The sequence below is a fragment of the Notamacropus eugenii genome, chromosome 7, assembly GCF_028372415.1.
Source record: "Notamacropus eugenii isolate mMacEug1 chromosome 7, mMacEug1.pri_v2, whole genome shotgun sequence".
Classification (NCBI taxonomy): Eukaryota; Metazoa; Chordata; class Mammalia; order Diprotodontia; family Macropodidae; genus Notamacropus; species Notamacropus eugenii.
In genome coordinates this window covers 148,475,044-148,489,095 of record NC_092878.1, presented here as the reverse complement: position 1 = coordinate 148,489,095, position 14,052 = coordinate 148,475,044, and the positions used below count along the sequence as shown (strand labels likewise).

The 14,052-nt window shown below is 39.5% G+C and overlaps 1 protein-coding gene and 1 pseudogene across 3 annotated transcripts in view; one reads left to right on the top strand and one right to left on the bottom strand.

Moving 5' to 3' along the window:
• The window catches only part of FRAS1 (Fraser extracellular matrix complex subunit 1), a 469,972-nt gene that overhangs the window by 17,564 nt on the left and 438,356 nt on the right, over window positions 1-14,052 (top strand). The gene's annotated exons all lie outside the window — the stretch shown is intronic.
• Window positions 2,767-3,075, bottom strand: LOC140513701 (large ribosomal subunit protein eL43-like; annotated as a pseudogene).

Genomic DNA, 14,052 nt, shown 5'->3' with positions numbered 1-14,052 from the left:
TTGCATCAGTTCTTGTAAGTCCTTTCAGGTTTTTCTGAAAGCATCCTGCACACCATTTCTTATAGCACAATAGTATTGCTGCAGAATCAGATGCTACAGATTGTTTAGTCATCCCTCAATTGATAAACATCCCTGCAATTTTCAATTCTGCGCTACCACTAATAGCTACTACTATAGCTCTTTGCTGCTATAAATATTTTTGTATATATAGGTACTTTTACTTTTTAAAAAAAATTTTCTTTATGATATAGACCTAGTAGTAGCAGTATTGCCTGGTCAAAGGGTGTACACAGTTTTAGAATCTTTTGAGCCCAGTTCCAAATTGTTGTCCATGATGGTTACATTAGTTCGTAACTCCACCAACAGTGCATAAGTGTCCCAATTTTTCTGTATCTCCTCCATTATCATTTTCCTTTTCTGTCATATTAGCCACTCTAATAAGTTTGAGGTGGTACCCCATAATTGTTTTGATTTGCATTTCTCTAATCAATAGTGATTTAGAGCATTTTTTTATATAACTATAGATAACTTTGATTTCTTTTCCTGAGAAGATTTCTTATCCTTCAACCATTTAATTATTAGGGAATGAGCAATCGCTCCTTACTACTGTATTTGTGCAGTTGATATTTGCAATCCAAATTAAAAATTTTACATTTACATCCATTCAGTTTGATTTTATTAGACTTGACCCATCATTTATCACGTGGAGATCATTTTTAAGCTAAGTGGGTACAATGGATAAAGTTTTGGACTCATGTTCAGGAAATCCTGAGTCCAAATTTGGCCTTAGTCACTTATTAACTGTGTGATTCTAGGCAAGTAATTTAATCTTTGTTTACTCCAGTTTCAGAGGACCTGGGTTCAAATCCTGCCTCTGATGCTGTCTGTGGGACCTTGGACAAGTGACTTTACATCTCTGGCCTCAGTTTCATCATATATATCTAGAGCTGCTCAACTTTTGACCTATGAGTTTCCTTCTAGGTCTAGGTGTATATGATCCAATAAATCCTGATACTCTTTGAAAAAAATTTCTTTTGAGAGTTTAGTTGACAGCATTAATATAAGCCACCAAACAGCAAATGATCTGTGAGTTCATTTTCATGGCATCTTGAAAGTTGTAATTGAGTGACAGAAGGTAAGAGTAGCTGACTTAGACAAAGACCCCAAGACCATCTTTCAAGGAACAAGAACTGAAAAATCACATCTTCATCTCAAGTGCTTGCTGTAATTTCTCTCCCACCCCTATTACACTGGTTGTGGAAAGGGAGGTCATATTTCTGGCTCCCCATGATCACTTCCAGATTCCCCTCTCTGTATTTACTTTTCATTTTTGAAAATGACTTAGTATAATTTTCTACCCTTTCCAAATAATGGTAGGTGTCATATACTGTCCCTCTCCTTCCTCTCTGGCCATTGTCTTGCCTTTCTCTAGGAATTCAGCCTCTGAGTCACTGACTTCTTGCCTTCATCTCCTGTACTTATATTTATTGTTGTTGTTGGATTGCGTCTGACTTTGTGACCCTGTGGACCATTACTATACATGGGGTTTTCTTGGAAAAGCTATTGGAGTGGTTTGCCATTTCCTTCTCCATTGGATCAAAGCAAAACAGGTTAAGTGATGTACGCAGAACTGGTAAACGTCTATGACTGGATTTGAACTCAGGTCTATCCTGACTCCAGGTCCATTGCTCTATCCACTAAGCCACCTACTTGCCTCCTAGAAAAACAGAGGTTAAGTGATTTGCCCAGAGTCACACAGCTAGTAAGTAAGTATCTGAGACCAGATTTGAATTCAGGTCTTCCTGATTTCAAAGTCTAGGTCTTCTTAACTGGTTTCTTTCTAACTGCTCTCAAATATGCCCAAGTTTCCAACATCCTTTAAAAACTACCCCCCAAAATGGTAGACCCTACCATCCCCTCAAGCTATGTAGAGTTCTACGTGTCTTCTCCCTTTCTTAGTCAAACTCCTTGAAAAAGCCATCTACATTCATTGTCTTCACTTTCTCTCCTCTGGCTTATTCCTCAAACCTTTGTAGTTTGGCCCCTGATTTCATCCCTCATCTGAAACTGTCCTCTCCAGAGATACCAGTGATCTCTTTATCCAGTGGTCTTTTCACAGTACTAATCCTATCTGTTTCATTTGATACTGCTTACCACTTCTGAAAGAGTCTTCTTTTTTCTCTGTTTTCATGACATCAGCTCTTTCCTGGCTTGCCTGCTACCTGGCTGACCACTACTGAGTCTCCTTTGCTGATTCATCGTCCACTCTTAACTGTGTTTCCTAGGGTTCTGTCCTGGACCTTCGTCTCTTCTTCTGTCTTCTCTTCTTTGGTAGCCTTATCAGATTTGAGGGATTATAGGCAGATGCATCACCAGATGCATAGGCAGATGCTTATTTGATGTTTCCTCCTATATATCCTGGAAACTTAATTAATTCATTTATTCATTTATGGAGGCAGTTGGGGTTAAGTGATTGGCCCAGAGTCACACAGCTAGTAAGTGTCTGAGGTCGGATTTGAACTTAGGTCCTCTTCACTCCAGGGCCTATCTACTAATTGTGCCACTTAGCTGCCCCTGGAGACATCCTACACTTAAAATGTCCAAAATTTGACTTGTGACCATTGTTCCTAAATAATATCCTATTCCAAACTTCCCTATTTCTGTAGAAGGTGCCAGCATCCTTCTTCTCCACCAGGTTTGTAACCTTGAAATTTTCCTTTTCTTTCTTTCTTTCTGTTCCATAAATGAACCCATTTACTATTGGACTGTGGGCTATAGATGGTTGATAAGAAGATTTTACTGGTCTTTCAATTCCTTCAGTCTTCTGATGGCAGATTTGACTGTGACTACAGAGGTGGTATTGTAGGTCCATGCACCACCAGTTACTATTTCCATATAGGTTCCACAATGTCAGATACCCATAGCCCATCTCTTCATTTTGGTCTTGCCACAGAAGGAGCAGGTATACTTGGTATGCTGGCTAATTTCAATTTTCTCCACTATTTTTCTGAGGGATGCACCATAATGTATTCCATATTTACCAACAATTCCAACCTTCTTGATACATTTGGACATGTTGCCAGATGTGGGGCTAGAGCTCAGAGAAGAGGAATTTTCCACATATCCAATTGATTGCCAGATCTTGCCCTTTCTACTTTAATATTTCTCTGATTAGACTCTTTTCAACTCACATGAATACCACCTGTGTTCAAGTCCCCATTTCCCTCCTGCTTAGATTATTGTAACAGCCTCCTAATGGGTCTTCCTGCCTCAAACCTCTTCCTGCTCCAGTCAGTTCTACTCACTGCTGCCAAGTAATTCTCCTTAAATGTAGATTAGAATATGTAATTCTACTGCAATGGTGGCCAAGTCAAGTAGAAACAGGGATGCTCATCCATACAAAAGGATCTCTTTGGGCTAAATATTGACTTCATTTTAAAACATTATATTACATATATTTTATTGTATTCTCATTTATTTTGCTAAATGTTTCCCAATTACGTTTTAATCTGGTTTGGCTCACACTTGGGAGAGTTCTGGGCAGCATAATTGACATACTTGATGTATTACATTAATTTCATGGATTTCTTGTAGCCTCTAAGATCAAGATGCACTGTGCTTTGCCCCTACCTGTCTTTCTAGAGTCAGTGGGCATCACTTTTCCTTCTACTCTCTGCTCTCCAGCTAACCAGGACTCCTTGGTGTTCCTCACACATGACATTCCATCTCTATGTGATATCCAAGTCTGGAATGAACTTCCTCCTTCTGTCTGCCTCACAGAGTCCTTCTCTTTCTTTGCCACTTAGCTCGAACACCAGCTCCTGCCTGAATCCCCCTTCCCCTCCCACGAGTGCTCTCTTCCCCTAACTACCTTGCTCTATGGAGCATAAGGGTGTTCAAGGAGGACTAGCACCTCTGGTGTGAGGGCTCGCTGTGTTCTTTTCAGAGCTGCTCATTCACCTTTGGTGTCTACCTGGTGCCCAGTTCTCACCTGTGACTCCAAGATACTCTAGCACAAACAGTGGCCACACCCTGGTAAACTGTCTTGGCAGATGTGCTAAACCAGGTTGAGGGTAACTGATAGGCCTCAAACTCATTGATGAGTTGGGGGGTATCTACCCCAAGCGTGGGAAGACTTCTCCAAGGGGAATGGGCAGAGAGAACAATTTATTTCAAAGGTCCAACTATGCAGTGCTTAGAGCTTGATCAGACATCAAAGACACCAAGGTCATCCACTGCATCCCGGGCCATCACCAGTCATCTTGATTTTTGTCCTACCACTGGACTTCAGTGACTCTAGAAGAGAAAGTGAGGCTGATGATTTTGTGCAACTGCCCCACTTAAGTCCGATTCATGCACACATCATGTCATCACCCATGATGTCACTGGTCCTCTTAGAAAACAAAGCAACAGCAGCAACATCTTATCTGATTATTTTTTATGGCTTTATATTTATTAACCGTATGCTACATTTGTGAACTTTTATTTCTCTGTTAGAACATAAGCCCCTTCTCAGTAGAGATTATTTCATCCTTTATACTTCTGCCCCTAACTCCTAGCACCATGCCTGGTACAAAGTGGGCACTTATTAAATCCCTGTTGTTCGATTGATTTAAATGGTGTCATTGAAAAGATGACTTCCTTTTTCCTTTTCTGTATTAGCTTAGCATAATTTTCACATGTAAAACTTGTAAGAGGGACATAATTTTGAAAATGTCAGAATTATAATTATATGAGACATAAAAGAAATCTTCAGTTTCTAAATCACTGGTATTAATATTCAGCCAAAGTCCAAAGCATAGTAAAACTTGAAATAATGGCACTCTTCAAAATAAATTGATTGGGGATCTCAGCAATTAAAGACTTTTTAAAAACAGTTTAAAGTTTATTTTTAGGTAGGATCTTCTGTATCACCTTCTATGTCAGTGGTACAGATTTACATTCTGGACCACAATCAAGCATCTTAGAAGATATTCCTGTCTTGGGCAAGTTCTGCTTTCTCTCGTTCTTCCACCCCTTTATACACCTGGACTTTCCAGTCATGGATAGAGAAGGAAAGAAAAGTGCTTTGGCTTTGGATCTAGAGTGAGGCTACCCCACATGTTGTTGTAGGTTTAAGGTCTGCCAAGGGCTATGGAACCCTTAATGTGGCTAGAGCTATGTCAACTGCTATTGTTATTATGAGGTACCGATTACGTGCCAGACATACACCTGCCCTCAAGGACCTTACATCCCATAGGAGAAGACAACATGGAATATGACATGTTGTGGTGGACTGTTTACTGCAAGGCTTATGTTTACTTGTACGAAATAATAAAGAGTGGAATGACAGAACCAAGAGAATGCTGTCTACATCAATAATGTTTTAATAAGAAAAAGTGAATAAGTTATTTTGACTACTATAAATACCCAAATTAACTATGAAGGACATATGAAGAAAGTTACTGTCTGCATCCAGAGAAAGAACTGATGAGTAGAAGTGTGTATAGATTAATTTTACACACACACACACACACACACACACACACACTTATTTGTGTCTATTTGTATCTCTCTAGGGCTGGGGGTGCAGGGAGGGAAGAAAAAAAAGAAATTTACCTGATAATTTTGTCATATATTTGAAAGAGACAGCGACTTGTGTGTAGTAGATTTGCACTTTCATGTACAATTATCTTTATTATTGTACTATGCTGTGGAAATACTTGTTTTATTCCATAAAATTAATATAAAACCAAACAAAAAAAGAAGGCATGTGTCTGCTTGTGAGGTGGATCCAGGCTGGCCTTCCTCTTTTGACTCTGTTCCCAACTTTTTTGGATTTTGACACCAGGCACCCGTGTAGACACCTTTCTCCCCTGCTTTTAAAAAACAATTTCTTGTCCCCTTTTAGAATGTAAGTTCCTTGAAGGCAGGTACTGTCTTTTTTGCTTGTATTTGTATCTACAATGCCTGGCATATAGCACATGCTGTAAATGTTTGTTTCTTGTGACTCTTTGTGATAAATAGAAAGTAATTTTTCCAGGGGGAGCCAGCTCCCCAAAGGTCTCATGTGTGAGGCAACCCTTGAACTGAGCTTTTTTTCCCCAAGAGATAATGGTCAATTTCATTCTGCGATCCAATTCCATAGTTCTTTCTCTGGATGTGGACGGCATTTTGCTTTAAGAGTGCACTGGGAATTTTTTTAGGTACTTGCATTGCTGTGAAGAGCTCAGTCTACCAGAAAAATTCCTCGCACACTGTGGTTGTTGCTGTGTACAAAGTTCTGGTTCTGCTCCTTTCACTCAGCATCAGTTCATATAAGTCTTTCCAGGCCTCTCTGAATCTTCCTGCTCATCATTTCTTATAGCACAATAGTATTCCATTACATTCATATACCACAACTTGTTCAGCCATTCCCCAGTTGGAAATCAATTGACGGTTATCCCCTGGATTTCCAGTTCTTGGCCACCACAAAGAGAGCTGCTATAAATATTTTTGTGGGACCCTTTCCCATTTTTTATGATGTCTTTGGGATGGAGTCCTAGAAGTGGTATTGCTGGGTAAAAGGGTCTGCACATTTTTGTAGCCCTTTGGGCATAGTTCCAAATTGCTCTCCAGAATGGTTGGATCAGCTCACAGCTCCACCAACCATGAATTAATGTTCCAACTCTCCCACATCTTCTCCAACATTTATTATCTTCCTGTTTTGTCATGTTAGTCAATCTGATAAGTGTGATGTGGTACCTCAGAGTTGTTTTGATTTGCATCTCTCTAATCAATAGTGATTTAGAACATTTTTTCATATAACTATAGATTGCTTTAATTTCTTCTTCTGAAAACTGCCTGTTCATATCCTTTGACCATTTATCCATTGAGGATTGACTTGTATTCTTGTACATTTGTATATTTTAGAAATGAGGCCTTTATCACAGACACTAGTTGCAAAAATTCTTTCCCAGTGTTCTGCTTCCCTCCTAATCTTGGTTGCATTGGCTTTGTTTGTGCAAAACTTTTCAATTCAATGTAATCACAATTATACATTTTGTACTTCATAATATTCTCTGTCTCTGGTTTGGTCATAAATTTCTCCATTTTGAGCTGAGCTTTGAAGGAAAACCATTTTGGAAAAGAAAGAAGCAGTGACTGAAATCTCTTGGTTTAGAGGAGGAAAGGGTCATATAAGATGATGGGCTATTTCATGTACAGGGAAAGGGATAAGCATTTATGAAGTCACTGCTGTGTGCCAGGCCCTGTGCTAAATGCTTTATCAGTATTACCTCATTTGATCCTCATCTTGAGGACTGGATGTACCCAGCCTGAGCTCTCCTTCTATTCCATAGCCTTTCTCTGAGGGAGTTCTAACCTGAGACCATCGACTATCCCAAAACACAGTCCAGGTCCACCATTGCTGTATCTACCCTGCTGGGCAATGGACAGAGCTTTAGACCTGGAGTCAGGAAGACCTGAATTCAGATTTGACCTTGGACCCTGGGCAGATGACTTACCTTATGCCTGCCTCAGTTTCCTCAACTGCAGTGGGGATAACAAAAGCATCTACTTCCCAGGGTAGCTGTGAGAATCAAATGAGATGGTATTTATGGGGTGCTTAATTAGCATAGGGTACATAGTAGATATTTAGTAAAGGCTCATTCTCTTTCCCCTTGGCTGAAGAAGGAAACGTCAAGTCAATCGGTTTTCCGATTTTCCAGAGCATTGACCCAAAGTTTTAGATTGGAATACTTTAGGTTTCTATTATCAGTTCCAGGAGAGTAAATCAATTATCTCTTAATCTTCTACCCTGTGATTATATAATAAACGCATTCCCAGCCGGAGAAGGGTAATCCCATCCGAGGCTACTTAGGTGAGAGTCTGTGGACTCTCCAGTGGAGGGGTCTTGGCTATTCTTGATTTTTTCAAAAATACATCAGTTTTGAATAATTAAACTATATATACTTAAGTTCTCTGTTCACAGAGGACCAAAGTTTACATGGCTCTTATGGAGGGCCTTCTGTGGTGTCCTGTGCTTTCTTGATGCTTGGGTACAATGTGGGCAGTAAGGCTTGTGTTCCCCAAGTGCCTGGAGCTGTCAGGGGGCTCTGGGAAGAGGTGGATGTCAGGGACTCTGTACTTCAAATAACATTTGCTCAAGATTTCCATGACTACTCCATGTATGGAGGATTCTCTAAGGATCCATGAAAAGTGGACACAGTTCCTTTCTCCTTATGCCCTGGGTGATCTGTACCTATTAGCCTATAGATGTAGTTGCAAGAGCATGCTTTCTTATTAGTGGTAGTCCTGAGAGAGGAAGAGACTTTGCAGATTTCTCTCCTTTGTGTTTGTGTGACTAAATTGTCTCCAGAAAATGATGGTGAGTTACAAGAGACTTTCCTTCAGGTTCCCATGAGTTCAACTGATATAAGCCTCCAACTCAGTACAAAATCTCTTTAGTTTAAACCTCTGGTCACATTCTTGTTTGGTTGTGGGATCAGCAGAGAAAAAGGAAGTATTTTTTTTAAAAGCAGAGTCATATATATGAATCTCTCTCTCTCTCTCTCTCTCTCTCTGTATATACTTCTTGCAAAACATTAGTGATATGATAAAGTAATTTCAAAATGGAAAAATACCTCAGGTACTGGCCTAAAATTAGCTCCAATGCCTGTGCACAGACCATGAATAAACCAAACAAAGCAGTAATGGCAGAGTCACCCCCTAATGTCTAGCAGTCAAGGTAGAAAGGACTAAATATAAATTGAAGGGAATCTTTATTTTTACAGCTGCTGTTTCTAAGGTATGCTGCTTATGCAGAAAAAGAAAATTGGTGATCATTCTATTGTGGCAACTGATTATATTTAATATTGATGGGCAGAAAAATCTTAGGATTTCTATAGAGCAAAGGATTAAGTTACCAAGACAAAATTTATTTCTATTTGAACAAAAATAGCAGATACTTTGATGGATCTGAACATCTGGCTTCCAACTTTTTAAGCTCTTTTAAGGAGTCATCTGCCATCAGCTGATGCCCATAACTTTGTTGGTAGAGAAGGAATTGGTATCTGAAGAGAAAAAAAGTGATGCAGAAGGAATCTAGGAAGACACCATTTAAAAGAACCTTTGATGCCCCAATCATCGCTTCCTGAAATTTCCTATTTAGAAGGTTTTTGTTTCCGTAGTAGCTATCTTTAGTATTGCCTAAGGGGCTATTGCAAAATTTTAAGGCTTATTTGTAATAGGCATTATTATTGTGCTACACTCGATGAAAATGTGGTCTAAATAGCAACTCCTCTCTTCCTGAGGTCATGATGGTTACCTGGAAATAAGTGTGACATTTACAAATATCACATGGACATGAGAAGAAAAATAAGGCATTTAACTTGTACAAAATTTTTTTTTGCAGAGATAAAATATGCATCCAGGAATATTCCTTATTCCCTAAATTCCTGTTGTTAGTTACATTTTCAAGCATTTAATTTAATGTAACATTTATATTTTTAGATAGGAAGAAAAATAACAAGATCAGAGCAATGACTTTTGGATGGTTTACCAATGAATAAATTGTTAAGTTATTATTATTAAAAATAACTTTTCATCCAAACAGTGCTTTGCTAAAGTGATTCTTTCCTAGAAACAGAAATGGAAGACAAAAATCAGTTTTTTTAATTCAAATCCAAGATTCTTAATATCATGACAGATAATATCAATTAATACCAAATTTTTATTAAAGACTCACTGTGTTATAGATTTGGAGGAAGATAATAGAAAAATTTTATATGGTTGTTCTATCTAAGCATGTTTAGGATCTAATCGGGGCTTTGGGGTCAGCATGTACGAGGTCTGATGATAGGTCTTGGAAGTGATATGAACGTGTGATAAAGTGAACCAAGTTTCACATCCAAAATCAGCAAGGGTTTGGGAGAAATCAAGAGAGGTAATCTTCTCTGATTAAGTTCATAGTTTTGTTTTCACAGAGTCACTCTGAATTGTTTACCCTGAGCGCTTTTAAAAAGATGAAACAGGGAACTCATCATATTTATCTTGGGAGCGATGTTTTCTGTGTTTCGTTTCGGGCTGGTGACCAGGCTATTATGTATACAACAAATTAGCAGACATTATTGTATTATAGTTATTGGTGTATATCTCCCCCCAGCTCCTTTAGATGGTGATAAACTCCATTGGGGACTGGAAGAATGTTTTAATTTCATTCCTGTATTCTCACCCCAAGCACAGGCTTTTCACACTCACTCCAGGTATTAAGATTTATTAAGACGTTTGCCAAATTGGATTGTTTTGGGATGAGCATGCACTATGGACTCTACCATGGTAATCAATCTAACGCTAAGCTATTCCACCACATATTTAATTATATACGTAATTGTTTTGTTGCATAGCAATTAGACAAGTAGTTTACATAAACACTTGTATGTATCTGAATGCATTTTATTCTTCTCATTTTATTAATTCAGCAGCATGGAGGTATAGCATACTCCTTGTGCCAACTTTGTGTAATAAGTCAAGGTAGCCTAGTGGATAGAACACTGGACTGGAGTCAGGATGACCTGAATTCAAATCTGACCTTAGACACTTATTAGCTATGTGACCCTGTCTAAGTCATTTAGCCTGTTTACCTCATTTTTCCTTATTTGTAAAATGGAGATCAATTGAGACAATAATTGGAAAGCGCTTAGCATAGTACCTGGCACATAGCAGTGTATAAATGTTATAATAATGATATTATTAGCCCTGTACTGTAATACAGTATATACAATACATAATAATATAATACAGTATATAAATGCTATAATAGTATTATTTTTAGCCCTCTGACGTCCCAAGAACTCTGCAGAAACTCCTCTCTTGTGCCAAGATACAGTTTTTACCAGGCAAATGAAAAAGATTCAGATGAGTTGTACTCCTTACTAAAACAACAAAAGATGAAGTTTCAGAACTGGAGGTCCTTGCTGCTTCTTTCTTGCACCCATGACTCAGGCTTGACTTCCCCCTAATCTCTGGCCTGCTGATTGAAAAGGAATTTTGAGCAGGGGGCTCCCTCTCTTCACTCTGTTTTCATTAGAGCATTGGGTCAGTCTCAGTGCTATTGGATTTTGGAGTCCAAGTCTAAGCTGAATCAATACTTCCAAATGAATGACATTTGGAATTAACCTGTAACTAAAGCTGTAAGGTTTCATGTCTTATTCTTTCTCTCCACTCACCACTGCCACCCCTGGTTCCATCCCTTGTCCCCTCATACCTAGATTATTGCAGTAGCAGGTTGATCTCTGGCTGCAAGTCTCTCCCCACTGGAATCCATCTTCCATTAAGCTTTCGAAGTTTCCCTCACTTAGTAAACATCAGTACTCCCTATTACCTCCAGAGTCAGATACAAAATGTTCTGCTTGGCCTTGAAAGCCCTTCACAAGCTGGTACCTTCCTCATGGCAGAGGTAGCTTGAATGCTAGTACTCTCTTAGATTAGGTTCCATGTTAGGATGATGACACAAGGCATTCACAGATTATTGAATAGTTAACGGAAGATTTTCTTTGTCTCTGCAAAGCAACAATATGTACCTTTTTGGACATGGTCCCTTCCTCATCCATATGGAAACCTGTCAGTCAATCAAATATTTCTTGGGTGTTTACTTTGTGTTAGGCACTGTGCTGAGCCAAGGGAGTCCAAGTCCAAGTAGAATGAATGACTTCTCTGCCTTCAGGAGCTTACCTTCTAATGGGGGAAGAAGACACATCAAAGGAAGCTGAAAAGTGGGAGGCATTGAATGTAAGGTGAGGGTAGAGAAAATCCTGAGTTCAGGAGTAGAGAAGATTGATTGGTTTGGGCAGCCCTCCTTAAATGGAGATGGAATGAAGAGCCATTCATTTAGAGGGAGAGGGCCCAGGGAGTATGGCGACTTCCACTGTGGGAATCCTAAGGTTTTGGTGAGTCTTGAGGATGGAGAGGTTTCATGGAGGGGCATGGAGTGCTGAAGCCTGGAGAGGAATATGGTTCGCTGGTCATCAGGACATGGTGACTTCTAGGGTCTTCAGGCATCCACCAAGTTGAAGGGGCTCTGATAGTGGATGGCTAGGACTTTTTATCCCTTTTGGTGCCCAGGAAGGTGGCTCCCAAGGATGGCTTTGTCCCCTTTTAAGGAATGCTCATCCCAATGGAAAGAGGGAAGGAGGAGAGACCTGGGTGTCTACTCCATGTGGTGGGTTGGGAGAAAGAGGCTACATGGGGAATGCTGCTAATTAGCAGTCCTCTCATGTCTACCTTTCTAGTCTCCTTCCACTTTATTTCCTCCTTGGATTCTACTATCCATATGACTTGTTCATGCACTGTGTATATCCCATCTCCCAAATCTGGGTCTTTGGCTGCTCCCCACCCCCATTCCACCCTCTATTCTTACCTCAGTCAAAAAGGAAAGTGTTTTTGGTTTCCTTCAAGATTAAACACAAATTCCACCTATTTCAGGGGAACATTACCAGTCTTCTTCCCCTTCTCGCTTACTATTGTCTTTCCTCTGAAGCTACCTTTCATTTTCCCTATAGATCTCTTTTTTTGTAAATAAGTTATTTATTAGACTGAACTCTTTGGAGGCCAATGTCCATGTTTTTACCTTTCTTTGTATCTGTAGCTCTTAGCATTTATTAGCAAGTGCTTAATAAATGCTTGTTGGATTGACTGGCAAATGATGCTTATTTACAATGGAACTATGAACTCATATAATTGTAGATTTTTTTTCTTCCTGCTCATCATAATGAAGCATCATCTGATATCCACCATTCTGAGTTTTGAGAGTGTGATGTTTTGCCAGAGGATTTCCTAAGTGCAATTAGCAGGCTGATCATTTTATTGGCCTACTGCAAGTTAGCCCCAAAACAATTTGATTAAATGAATTTCTTTGATTTCCATGCAAGCCTGTATTAGCTTAACTAGCTTCCTTCTTGAAGGGAGGGCCTCGGCATGAATCTCATTTTCTAGCATGTATTTGGCAGGAGCAAACACGTAGAAGAAACATTTTTCCTAATTACCATTCTGTGGGAATATCTGTAAATAAAGCAACTTGTATAAAGTCTGTCTAATTGAGCAGAAAAAACCCCACCTCTTCCCCCGCTTTTATTTTGAATTGTAAAAATGTTGAAGCCTTTCCAAAGAGAAATCACATACCCTTAAATGAACCAGTAAGGCCTCCCTGATTAAGTGTTAGACACCAAGAAAGCCTCATTTAAAGACAAGGAATGTATTACTCAGTGTCCTAGACAGGCTTTCCCATTGATACTTTCTCTCTGGAGTATGTGGAGCCATGGCAGCATGCAAGAATTTATAACCTAACACCAACACCATGCTTGTCTAAGTCCTCTGACCTCTCTAGATCCCCAAAGATAGGAACAAGAAGAAATGCAGATGAGTTGTAGTCCTTAAAGGTGAGCTTGGCTTTTCATTTTTGACTTGGTATCCCTAGTGCCTTTAGTGTGCCTGATGCATAGTAGTTCTGTATTGTGGAGAATGAGGAGGAGAATTTTTTTCCCTTTTTGTTTTGTTCAGTTATGTCTGACTTCCCATGTCTCCATTTGAGTTTTTCTTGGCAAAGATACTGGAGCAGTTTGCCATTTCCTTCTCCATCTCATTTTACAAATGAGGAAACTGAGGCAAACAGGGTGAAGTGATTTGCTCAGGGTCACACAGTAAGTGTCTGAGGCTGGATCTGAATGCAGGGGGATGAGTGTTCTTGGTTCCCAGCCTAGTTCTCTGTCCACTGTGCTGCCTAGTTTTTAGAATTAGCTTGAGACAAATTTTAAAATAGACAATAGACTTTTGACCTACACCTCCTTTCTGATTGGCCTTGCCTCTTATCCCCTAGGCTTTCAAGTTCCCATAAACCCCAAATAACATCCTTCCTGACAGAAGTAGGCCTGACCTATCTGCCAAAGGGCTCCATCCTCTTCAGCATATTTCTGTAGATTTTCCAAAAGTGTTAAGGTTTTTTTCATGATTCCCCTCCTCAAATGGATGTCTGCATTACAGAAAGGTGGGTGAGTGGGATGGGGAATGGCTTCTAGGTAAGAAGGGGCCATGTGTAAG